The sequence below is a fragment of the Glycine soja genome, chromosome 7 (genome assembly GCF_004193775.1).
Source record: "Glycine soja cultivar W05 chromosome 7, ASM419377v2, whole genome shotgun sequence".
NCBI lineage: Eukaryota > Viridiplantae > Streptophyta > Magnoliopsida > Fabales > Fabaceae > Glycine > Glycine soja.
The window spans coordinates 12,996,167-13,009,094 of NC_041008.1; the positions used below are offsets into that span (position 1 = coordinate 12,996,167).

Here is a 12,928-nt window from a genome sequence, read left to right on the forward strand (position 1 = left end):
TTGTAACATCTGTTAATTTCTGTTAAAATGAAATTCGATTGTTCGTTCATGTCATAACCACGTTGGAAACCAAAAAGAGGTAAAATAATAATATAATAATAAAAAATATCTTTTAGTAAAATAAATCAAAAAAATCATACCCTAATTTCGTCCGGGGACCATTGTTTGGTGGCATGCAACCTTCGTTTGACCGCCTCGAGGTACTTAACACCCATCGTTAGGTAATCCGTGAAGTTCCGCAACATTCTGGAAGTCGAAAGAAAGCATTGTTGCACAATCCGTAAAGTTCCCCAACATTACGGAAGTCAAAAAGGGCATTGTTGCATAATCCGTAAAGTTTTGCAACATTCCAGAAAGAAAATGGGTATACTTGCGTAATCCGTAAAGTTCTGTAACGTTTCAGAAAGGAATCAGCAAAAAAACACAAAAGAGGGGTGTATTTAGTTAAAAGGGGGTGCAGATAGCAACCAGGCCCACTTGGGCCTTGCAGGGGGTTCCAACAGAAAGTGGTGCCTTCTGGTGGAAGCAACCCAGGTCGCCTGGGCGAGTTGGGCGGCAACCACCTCCCTCTTTTCTCCTATAAATAGGGGAAATAGGGCAGAGCAAAAATGTTCAACCCTTCTGGTATTTAGGATTCTCTCGAAATTAGTGAGGAAAAGTATTTCCGTGGAAAAAATGCAAGCCGAGACATTTCCATAATGCTTCCGAGACGTTTTCGTGAGCGATTTCGTGAAGATTCTTCACCGTTCTTCATCGTTCTTTGTCGTTCTTTAGTCTTCAACCGGTAAGTTCTCGAAATCAAATCTTTCAATTCATTCTAAGCACCCTTAGTGGTCCCCACTTGTTTCGCGTACTTTTATTTTTATTTTGTTTGTTTTCTATACCCCCCCTTTTGACGTGCTTTAACCATTTATTTAAGCCATTTTCTCACCTAATAAATAATAAAATAAATTTCAACCGATCATTTGAGTTGTAATATTGTTTAATCACTGTTGAAATAAAATCCAACCGATCATTCACGCAGTAGCCACGTTTAAACCGAAAAAGGCAAAATAATAATAAAATAATCAAAAAAATCAATCGGACGTTTTTTCTTTGAAATTTTCCTTGAATGAATTGACTAATAACCAAAGTGAAACTAAAACTAAAATCAACTCACTAATTAAGTTTTGTCCACAAAAATCACTAAAAACCGTTAAAGGTCCAACGCCTTAAAACGATCCTCTTTTTATTTTATTGGTTAACATGGACCATTCAAAATCATAAAATCAATATGTAACTTTGCCGCTTTAGTCAAATAAACCAAAGAGATCGTTAATGGTCCAACGCCTTAACGTTTATCTCCTTTCAAAAATCAAAAGATCGTTTAATGGTCCAACGCCTTAAATGACCTTTTTGTTCGGTTAAAATATATCTTGCTAAAAAAGGATAAAAACAACTTAACCAACGTTTAGTTCTCGAAGAACTACATAGGTTTGACTTCCTCATCGCAATCGACGAATACGTAGGAGCAAGGGAAACACCCTTGTCGACCACAAACAGATAAAAATATAAAAAAGGCATAAAAAGACATAAAAACATAAAAAAGAGGGAAAATGAAACATTTTGAAGTCATATTTGCACACTTGATTAAAGGTCGCCATCCCTTGAGACGGACGCGTGGGGTGCTAATACCTTCCCCGTGCATAAAAACAACTCCAGAACCTTTTACGATTAAAGTTCGTAGACCACACATTTTCCGGGTTTTCTGATGTTTTCCTTGAATAAACGTTGGTGGCGACTCCGTGCATTTTCCTTTCTTGGAAGACGCAACCGTGAGCCCTGCATCGCCCTCCCACCGAAGGGTAGGTTGCGACACATAACATCAATACAATGCCTAATGTCAAGGTCAGACTAGTATGGAAGATGAAAGAAAATCGACCTCTTCTTCCATATGCAACTCTTACTTTTTTCCTTCTTTTGGGTATTTCCAAATATAGCATTCAAGTGTTGAACCAGCTGTAAGACCTGCTCACCAGTCAATGGTATCGGCGCAGTTTTGTGCTCTTGACTTCCATTAAATGCTTTTTTCAATCACCTGTTAGGGTGATGAGGTTTTAGAAAACGTTGATGCCTAGTGTAAACTATTTTTTTACCCTGTTTCAGTTGTATGTAGCTTGTGTCTTCTTCATAGATAGGGCATGCATGATGACCCTTAACACTATAACCGTTCAAATTCCCATATGCTGGAAAGTCATTAACGGTACAAAAAAGCATTACATGCATTAGAAAAGTCTCATTCCGAAACCCATCAAACACTAAAATCCCCTCGTCTCACAGCTTTGTCAGGTCTTCAATCAACGGATTTAAGTAAACATTAATGTCATTTCTTGGTTGTCTTGGGCCTGATATCATCATCGACAACATCATGTATTTTCGCTTCGTGCACAACCAAGGAGGCAAATTGTAAATTACTAGTAGAACTGGCCATGAACTGTGTTGAGTGCATATGGATTCATTTCATCACTGGCTAGTCCAAGCCTAAGATTTCTTGGCTCTTTGCCAAAATCCAGAAACAAACAATCTATTTTCTTCCATTGGGAGCAATCAGCTAGATGACGGACCATTCCATCACAATTTCTCCCATTTGCATGCTATGTAAGGTCTTTTGCATCGTCTTCATTAGCAAACAGACGCTTAAACCTTGGAATGATCGGAAGATACCACAACACCTTCGCTGGAGGGCCCTTCTTTGAGTTTTCATCAGAACTGCAATACTCATCATCCTTCACTTTGTACTATGATGCCCCACACCTAGGGCATTTGGACATTTCTTCGAATTCATGCCTATACAATATGCAATCATTCAGGCAAGCATGAATCTTCTGATACTCCATACCCATCAGACACAATATCTTCTTGGCCTGATAGTAACTTTTAGGCAACATGTTTTCCTCTAGAAGTAGATCGTGCACTACTTGAAGCAGTGAAGTAAAGCTTTTGTCACTCCACCCATATTTGGCCTTGACATTAACTAGACTTAACACCGCTGACAACAGCGTCAAGGAATTCTTGCACCCCGTACACAAAGGATTCTTTGAATCACTTTGCAATCCTTCATACATAGGGGCATATGCTTGCTGAAAAGACTCTTGTCCAAGGTCACAAATCATATCCTCCAAGCGATCTCCCAGTTCTACATCAAACGGTTCAGATTGGGACCCACTCTGCATGTCTGTCAATTCACCGTGCCATATCCACATTGTGTAATTCTTCTTAATGCCATCACACAATAGATGTTCTCATATGTCGTCCAGTATTTATCATCTTCCATTCAAACAATTGATGCAAGGACAATAATATTTTCCATCTTCATCCGATTGACTTTTTTCTGAAGCAAATTGCAAGAACTGCTTGATGTCTTCCTCATATTCTGGGCTCATCCAACTTCAATCCATCTAAGTAATAACTCCTTGATACTCATAAAGTTATTCGATGCATGAAAATCTCACTTTTTTATTATAGGTGTGGCCCTATCCCATTCAGGAAGACCATTTTTTATACTAGCTTTATACGTCAGGGAAAATTTCGGTAGCATTTAGCATTGGTCTCCAAGTACATGACATGAAATCGATGAAATTAATTTCCCAATAATCAAGTATGCAATCAGAGAACAACTAGAAATGCATTATACCAAAATTTCATCAAATTAAACAAAATAATGTTAACCTTAATGCATGAATCTACCAAAAAAGTATCAGTCTCCTCGAACTGTCCAAACGGACAATTCAAGATTGAATACAATGATTAATGCAAACTGTCCACAAGAATCATTGCATTCAGTCTCAAACGGGAATCTAAGGTTCACTCATAATGAACACAATTTGTATATCATATATCAGTTGTCATTAATGGCAGTGCACAAGTAATAAAAACATTAAATGGTAACAAACATTTGTACCTGTGATGATGAGCAGCACAGTCCAAAATGAAAGGAACAATCTAACAAATAACTCAATGACCACCTACATCAATCATCACTCCGAAAAACAAATATCAATATATGACAATGAGTAGGCATAAAGTATGACAAAAACATCAAATTTTCCAATCATATGAACCTTTGAACTAGAACGGAATAAACAAGTGAATAAGGACGTAGCCAAGTTTCTGAGTGCAGATCCAATAACATGATTATGCATGAGATTATGGTTGTGTTTCCCCCCTAGTATTTCCCTTGGGATGGACAAGTTTGTTTGGGCCCTTATGAGTGATGGGACATTCTCTACAATGTCTGCCTATGATCATATGGATTTGGCTACATGGGTGGAGCTGAATATAACTTTAAAGGGTGTTATGGGGGTTCTGTGGATTGGCATATTTGCTTTATTGAAGTTACTTACCAAATATGGAGACTTTATTTTTTGGGTAATACAGGTTCGTAAACTTGTGTTATATAGATTTTTTGGGATATTTTTTGGCATCAATTCTTAGAACTTATTGCAGTGGGCTATTTTTTGGGATATGACTCATGTTATTTTTTATATAGATTGTAAAGGGGTAATGGATACAATTAGTGACCCCAAAGATAATTTTTCCGAGCATGGGTCTATTGTTTCTGAGTGCAGATCCCTACAATTAGCAAGTTCAATGCATACAAACTACATAATTCTTTATTGGCATAAATAATGATTCCCTCTAACTAACAACATTTGTAGCAGTCTAGCAGTTCAAATTAAATTGGCACATAGCCAATGGAAGAAAAGACTGAAGGTTACAAGGCTTACGTTTGTTTTTGAAGTAGAGACTGGCTGTGGCAAGGCTTCTACTGATGTTGGCTTATGCTGAACAACAGTGGGTTACAATGCTGCAGTACCAACATAAAATCAAAAACAACTATTCAAACTCATTTATGTTTACCAACTTCGCCAATGAAAGAGTCTAGGAGACTAACTGATGCAATCCTAACCCCCAAGGGCATTGGATAGAAGACTCCAAGAACATTGGGCCAAACATGCAAGAGAAGAACCTAGGGTTCTCATGAGCCTTAGGGTAGATTTCGGGCCCATGGGCTAAGTATGAGCCCACTTATCTTTGTACATATTAGACTAGGATGTCATTATATTTTATCATTGTATTTAGGGCTCCATATTGTAGGTAGGGTACCCTATAAATATAGGATTTTTCAGCCCTTGTATTTTAGGGCACCTAGACTAGATTTTGTATTAGGGGTAGTTTTGTAATTTCACATGCACTAAGTGAATATTTGATGTGTGTGGTTGGAAATAAATTTAATTGAATTGGTAGAAGCCCAATCCAATTAAATTTTAGAGGGGGAGGTGAGCATTTGATTACTACACCCCATTGCCACATCATATAGTCACACTTTGTGCATGTCCTTCATGCTTTACATGCCTCATGACACCTAAGCACACTTAGTGGAGAATCTTGGAATTGATCTTGGATTAGTGGGCTGAACCATAACTAAAATTCACTAATCATAATTAGTGAAATTTTGGCTCCAAAGTTTGGCTCCACAAATTCAAGTGAAATTTGAATTGAAATTCAAACTTCCCTCCAATTTTGTGTGACACTTAGGCTATAAATAGAGGTCATGTGTGTGCATTTTTTTAAAACTTTGATCATTTGAATATTAAATTCAAATTTCAGAGCTCTTTTAGAGCACAAAATTTCGTGCTCTTCTCTCCCTCTCCCTTCATTCATCTCCTTCTTCCTCCAAGCTCTTATCCATGGCCTCCTATGGTGGTGAGCTTCTTCTAGACTCATATTCTCCTTGAAGTGGCATCTCCTCTCTCTCTTCCTTCTCCATTCCGATGCCATTCATCTTCCAAGAAGCAAAGGAATCCATTGATGAAGAAGATCCTAAGCCTACAAGCTCCAATGGAGCTTACATCACTAACAACACAAAACACACAGAATACAGCTTGTCATCACAATGAACTATGAGGCTAATTATTAAAACCATAAACCAAATAAAACACTAAAATTTCAAAATAGATTTCAACATGGCCTTTGCTGATTTCGTACATATACCTTGGGCAATGGACATGTCTTAAAATGCTTTCCAGGGACAATGCAGTAATTTAATTACTTTGAATGACTAAGTTCATAATGCTGGCCACATGTTGATATCAAGTAAAAACAAATAATACCAATCATATTCTTTTTACTAGGGCTATAACTATAACATCCAGAACCAAACAACATACATAAATCATTGTTTACTTGATAATTTTGGTTTTTCAGTTAAACAGAGCAAATATTTGAATTCACCAAAAATAGATGTTTATTCCTTAAACTTAGAAAGAAAAGAACGCACCTCAGGAAATGTTTCAGCGCTACACAATTGCAAGGAAATAAGCAGGATTATTAGTAGGATTAGAAATGCCTTTTTAAAGCCACTTCCAACTTTTGGAGATGATACTGCTACTTCAAACAACCCTTTAAACAGTGGATCAGAGTTATCAGTTTGAGAACATAATGAACAAAATTCTAATTACATTTGTTATAGAAACAAATCAGTATCGACATAGCTAATAATCTCGACAATAAAAAACAATTAAGATACAATAAGAATTTTTCTTATTAGAGAAACATTTGTTAACCTTGAAACAAGATTTTTCACAAACGAAACTTGAAGTTTCTTTCCATCACCATAACATTTTTCTAACTAACAATCCCGGACTGGCATACTAGAAATAAGTATTTTTCTAACTTTGCCTTGCTTACATGCATTGTCTTCTTGTGAATACAGCCACTAAGTTAATGGGAATCTCAACTGAACAACAAAAAACAAAAATTGCTTCATTTGTATCATATAGCTGAGAGCCAAGAAGGGTCAGTGAAGGCAGCTTTGGTAATGGTACACTTTGGTTCAAGATGACTAAGAAGAAGAGTAGGATTGATTTTGGGCTTAATGATACTAGACTTAGCACGAGTGCACATAGGGTTCACATTTGTAGGTCTGTCCAATGAAGAATTAGTATTGACAGAAGCTAGGCTAGTATTTGGGTGCTGAGATTTTGAATAGTATGGGTAGGATTTGGGTGTCAATGTGCCATCATTTTCTTCTATTTTCTAAACCCTTTTTGCACCATTTTAATTACTGATTGGTCTTAATTGTCAATTAATCAGGCAGTTTTATTATTTGGGCTCATTATTTGGGCTCTTGAAGAGGGCAAATAAAGCAGCGCTTACCTTAGTTAATTTCTAATTAGGAAATTTCGCAATTTTATTTTATGTTGTTCAGTGTTTATTTCATTTTGGGCCAGAGTATTGTAATAGGGCCCAGTGACTTTGAGTGACTCTTTTTAAATAGCATCCTTGGGATTCGTGCAAGGCTATTCTGTTATGCTATTTTATTATTCAGAGCTTTTGTTTTAGGTTTTTACGTTTTTCTGTTCTAAGGCTACTGTTTTCGTTCTTAATTCAATTTTCCGTTTTCTGCTTCTAATTACAATTTTGTTCTTGCTTCTTCTTTTACTTTCATTTACGTTTCTGTTTCATTTACATTTCTGTTCATTTACGTTTCTATTCATTTACGTTTCTGCTTCATGTTTCATTTGTGTTTTCTGTTTGAATCTATGGAAGGCTAGTTTTTCTGGTGTTGTTTCCTTTTGAGGATGAAGCCCAACTCTGTTTGAGGTTTCGTTTGTAATGTGGTTTCCTGGCAGTTTTCCCTTCACCAGTTATCCCAAATTCGTGAACATTAATCAGTGCACGCTTCGTGTTTGATTAATTGCCTCTGAGCCTAACTTGCGTTCATGCTTAATGGACGAAGGGATAACTGGTGTATGTGGTGCCTAATCACGTATTGACAACCCTAAGTTGATTTTCGCTTAGTAAATTGAAATAGGGTTGGATTAAGTGGTTGACTGTTAGGGACGAATTCTCCATAACCCAGGATAAGAGAATGACTTCTGAATCAGAGGAAACAACCCGTTTTTAATATTAGTAGTTTCATATTCCAGTTTACTTGTTTTGCTCTTTAATCACAAAACAAACAAACCCCCCCCACTCGTTACTGTTACTGTGCAAGTATATTATGAACATGTGGTCTCCATTGTAAAAAAAAAGTAATTCTGTCAAAAGTTTTTTATTTTTCAAGTTTTATTCACTTATTTTTCTCAACCTACCATTTTTAGCTTCCATAGTTAGACTTTGAATTTTTGCCTGAAATTTTTTGTGCTATCTTCTCATCATTTTATAAGGTTGCTCACAAAATTTCAAGTCATTTGGATATCATTTGAGGGTAGCTGTAGTTCAAACCTGCACCTTCATTTACATGACAAGGCAACTAGTTGTGCATGCTGAATGTAGTGTATGACTAGAGGCAATCCATCTGACTTACAACCCTTTGATCCTGAGATAGATAGGACATTTCATAGATTAGTTAGGCATCATTTTATACCTTTTGATCATTCTGAGCATTCCATTACTGGTGAATCTGTGCATTCTGTTATTGGTGATTTTGAACATCCTGATTTGGAGCATTATAATTTTGAGCATTCTGATTCTGAACATTCTGATTTTGAACATTCTGAGAACATGGCACAACCTCCACCCCGTGAGAGGACTCTAAGGGAAATGGCTGCACCTGATTTCACCTACGAAAGCTTATGCATCCAATACCCTGATAAGAATGTCCCATATGTTCTTAAAACTGGACTGATTCATTTGCTTCCAAAGTTTCATGGTCTAGCAGGTGAAGACCTGCACAAACATTTGAAGGAATTTCATATTGTCTACTCCACCATGAAACCCCCAGATGTCCAAGAGGACCACATATTTCTGAAGGCTTTCCCTCATTCTTTAGAGGGAGTAGCAAAGGACTGGCTGTATTACCTTGCTCCAAGGTCCATCACGAGCTGGGATGACCTGAAAAGAGTATTCTTAGAAAAAATTTTCCCTGCTTCCAGGACCACAGCCATCAGGAAGGATATCTCAAGTATTAGACAACTCAGTGGGGAGAGCCTGTATGAATACTGGGAGAGATTTAAAAAACTATGTGCCAGTTGCCCTCACCATCAGATTTTGGAGCAACTTCTTCTCCAATATTTTAATGAAGGACTCAGTAATATGGAGAGAAGTATGATAGATGCTGCCAGTGGTGGAGCCCTTGGAGACATGACTCCTGCTGAAGCCAGAAATTTAATTGAGAAGATGGCTTCCAACTCCCAGTAGTTTAGCGCCAGAAATGATGCTATAGTCATTAGAGGAGTGCATAATTTCTGTATGGTATGAGATGATATGCAAAAGTTGGGACTTGTGTTAGTTGTTTATAATGGAATGAGCCTAAACACTTGAGCTTGAGTGAAACAATGACTGTGAGGCTTTGGTTGATGATTCCTTCCTTGATATCTGCCATTCTCACTAGCTTTTTTCAGTTGTGACTCTAATGCATATGTTTCTATCTTTGAAAAGCTGCATGTTTGTGAAAAGCAATTGATTGAAGCATTCCATGATATTCATTTCATATGATTGAATTTCTCTGTGAAGCAAACACCATTTGGATTAACCACTGTATTTTGTCACTTGAGGACAAGTGAATTGTTCTTTCTTTGCTTAAGGACAAGCAAAACTGTAAATTTGGGGGAGTTTGTTAGTCGTTTTATGCGACTAACTTTTGTATATAAAACATTTTCCAAAACTTGTATAGTTTCCCCAATTTATAGTTATTTTGTAGGGATTTGTAATTAAATCTTGTTTTATTGTTATAGTTGTCTCTAGAAGATTTTCCATTTGGTTTAATGATGAAATCTGTTCAATTTCAAGTTAAAAGAGGCTAAGTCTTGAAGTGCTAAAAGTGGCAATTGCGCTCAGCTCACCATTTAGGCTCAGCGTGCATCCAACGCTAAACGCAGCTTTAGTGTGCTTAGCTTGATAGAAGAATCTGACAGAACATAAATATCAAGGCCGCACCCTAAGCGCGAGATCCGCTTGCTAAGCGCGAGGGTTGTCTTTAGCAAGGCTCAACGCATGACTAGCGCTAAGCTCAAATCCACTAACTTGCGCGATGTCGCGATTTCAAAGCCTATTTAAGCCTGAATTGTCAGAATTAGGGGGAGGAATTTTGGAGACCAGAGCTGCATACTTTTGCATAGAATTCAATATAGTGCTCTGGAGGCAGTAGAGAAGCAGCAACTAGGCAAGGAAGCTAGGGTTCATTACTTTGAGAGATTAGAGAGAGTTTATTGTGAGGTGCCAAGAAGAGGAGGAGGGATCCCCCTTCTTGTGTAGGCAACAATTGCTCTGTACTTTCTATCACATTTGCATTAGGATTCCTTGTATGGCTGATTAAACACCCTAGTTGGGGATTTCTAAGGAACAGTTGATGTAATTACCTTCAATATCTAATTAATTGTGTTTTATATGTTCAATGCTTCTTTCAATGCTTAATTTCTGCATGTTCTTGGTCTGATCACCCATTTGTGTGTACAATTAGGTGACTTTAGCATTGGGAAATGTACTATTGCCTTAGAAATTGATAGAAGCAGGAGTGAATAACCACATTACCAGGGATGTATTGTTGGGGTTTTGGTTTTGTGTCTGCTCTTGTTTCGCACCAAACCAAAGAGAAAAGGAAACAGAAAGGGGAAAGGCCCAAACAACCAAAGCCAAATTTCCTACCAAAATCCAAACTTACAAAGTCCTATTGATCCATGATGATTGTGGATATCATCTTTGATTTGATGGGAAATGACTTGCAAAGTCCATCTATGCCATATCTGTGGTTTGGAGTTAGGATGAAACACTTGCCTATGTGAGACTTTATACACCTTGAGCAGTTTTCCTCCATTCAGTTGGACCCAATGTTTCTCCTAATGCTCTTTTAGAAATGAAATGCTAATCTTAAATCTCATTTTTGGTTATGAGAAATTCTATCTGCATGTTTTCATTCCCCAGTAGTTGCATTTGTTTTTCTTCAAAAATATATGTTGTTCTAATCGGTTTGGGGGTTCGTTTCTTTGCTAAGTGTGTTCACGTGTTAAAGACTTTCAAGACTATTACAGTCTTTTTACATTTCAAAGACTTCAATGTCTTTTATCAAGACTATCACAGTCTTCTTTACTTTCCCAATAATATCAGAGTCTTTTGTCAACACTATCATAGTCTTCTATACTTTTTCGAGACTATCAGAGTCTTTCACCAAGACTATCACAGTCTTCTTTACTTTTCTGAGACTATCACATTCTTCTTTACATTTCCAAGACTATCATAGTCAGTTGTCTTGCAGAGACAATCAAGGTCATCTGCTCCTTTACTTTTCAAAGACTATCAGAGTCTTTTGTCTTGCGGAGACTATCAATGTCATCCGCCTTTACTTTTCAAAGACTATCAGAGTCTTTTGTCTTGCAGAGACAATCAAGGTCATCTGCTCCTTTACTTTTCAAAGACTATTACAGTCTTCTTTACTTTTCATAGACTTCAATGTCTATTTGTCAGGACTATCAAAGTCTTCTTCACTTTTCAAAGGCTATCAAAGTCTTTCATCGAGACTTCAATGTCTCATTTACATTACAAGACTTCAAGGTCTTTTGTTTGTACCCGACGCCTCTTACATTCTTTCTTTTTACAGGTTTCATTGCTTGGGTTTTTGCTAGTAGCTGGTTGGATGGCAAGATCGCTAGGATGTGTTGAATTAAGAAGGGGGAGTTGAATTAATTATGAATGTGTCTTGACTAATTAAAAAACTTATCCTTCTTAATGTTACTAGATTCAATTAGGTTTTACTACTAAGTTATGAGAAATTAAAGAACCGAAACAATAACTTAGTCAAAAGTAAAGCATAAATAAAAAGTGCACAGCGGAAATTAAAGAGTGTAGGGAAGAAGGAAACAAACACAAGTTTTTATACTGGTTCGGCAACAACCCATGCCTACATCCAGTCCCCAAGCAACCACCGGTTCTTGAGATTTTCTTTAACCTTGTAAAATCCTTTACAAGCAAAGATCCACAAAGGATGTACCCTCCTTTTTTCTCTTTGAACAACCAAGTTGATGTACGCTCCACTTGAACTGATCCATAAGAGATGTACCCTCTCTTGTTCTCAGTATTACAACCTAAGTAGATGTACGCTCTACTTGTACCACAAAGGATGTATGCTCCAATGTGCTAAGACATAGAATTCTTAGGCAGTTAGTCCTTTGAATTCTCTGTAGGGCGAAACAAAAGATATCTCAAGCGGTTAGTCCTTTGAAATCTTTTGTATAGAGGGAAGAGGAAGAAAAGATATCTCAGGCGGTTAGTCCTTTGAAATCTTTTGTACAAAGGAAGGAAGAAGAAAAGATAGCACACTTTTGTTTTCTGCAGAATTTCCACTTGCAGAAAAAACAAAGTTTAGAAAGCTTTTTGGAAAAGAAAAAGTAATAGGCAATGATTAAAAAAGGATTGAAAGATCTTGAAAAGATGTGTGTTAGATCATTATAAAATGCGTGCCCGGTCTTATATTTATAGAACCTTGATACCTTTTGAGAAAGCCATGTTAAGAGTTATAACTCTTAACTTTTTCTTCAAAGCTATTCACTGGTAATCGATTACCATAGTGGTGTAATCGATTACTCAATGTATTTTATGAAAAGTTGTGACTCTTCACAATTGGATTTGAATTCCAACGTTCAGATTCACTTGTAATCGATTACTAATATAGTGTAATCGATTACAATATTTGAAAATCATTTTGGAACATTGCAAACTATTTGAAAAATATTTTGAAAAGCAATCTGGTCACTGGCAATCGATTACTAGTAATCAATTACCAGAGAGTAATCACTCTGGTAACTTAGAAAATTTGAGAAAATTCTTTTGTAAAACAAAACTATGCTATTTGGTTTTTGAAAAAATCTTTTAATACTTATCCTATATGAAGTCTTGACTTGTGGCTTCTTGATTTCTTCTCTAGAATCTTGAATCTTGGATTGGATTCTTG

General features: G+C 36.8%; 1 non-coding gene across 1 annotated transcript; it reads right to left on the minus strand.

The window, feature by feature from the left end:
• Positions 1-8,925: 8,925 nt before the first annotated feature.
• On the minus strand, positions 8,926-9,032 carry LOC114420788. The gene has a single exon (XR_003668421.1). It is a non-coding gene; the product is annotated as a small nucleolar RNA R71 (small nucleolar RNA).
• Between the last annotated feature and the right edge of the window lie 3,896 nt (positions 9,033-12,928).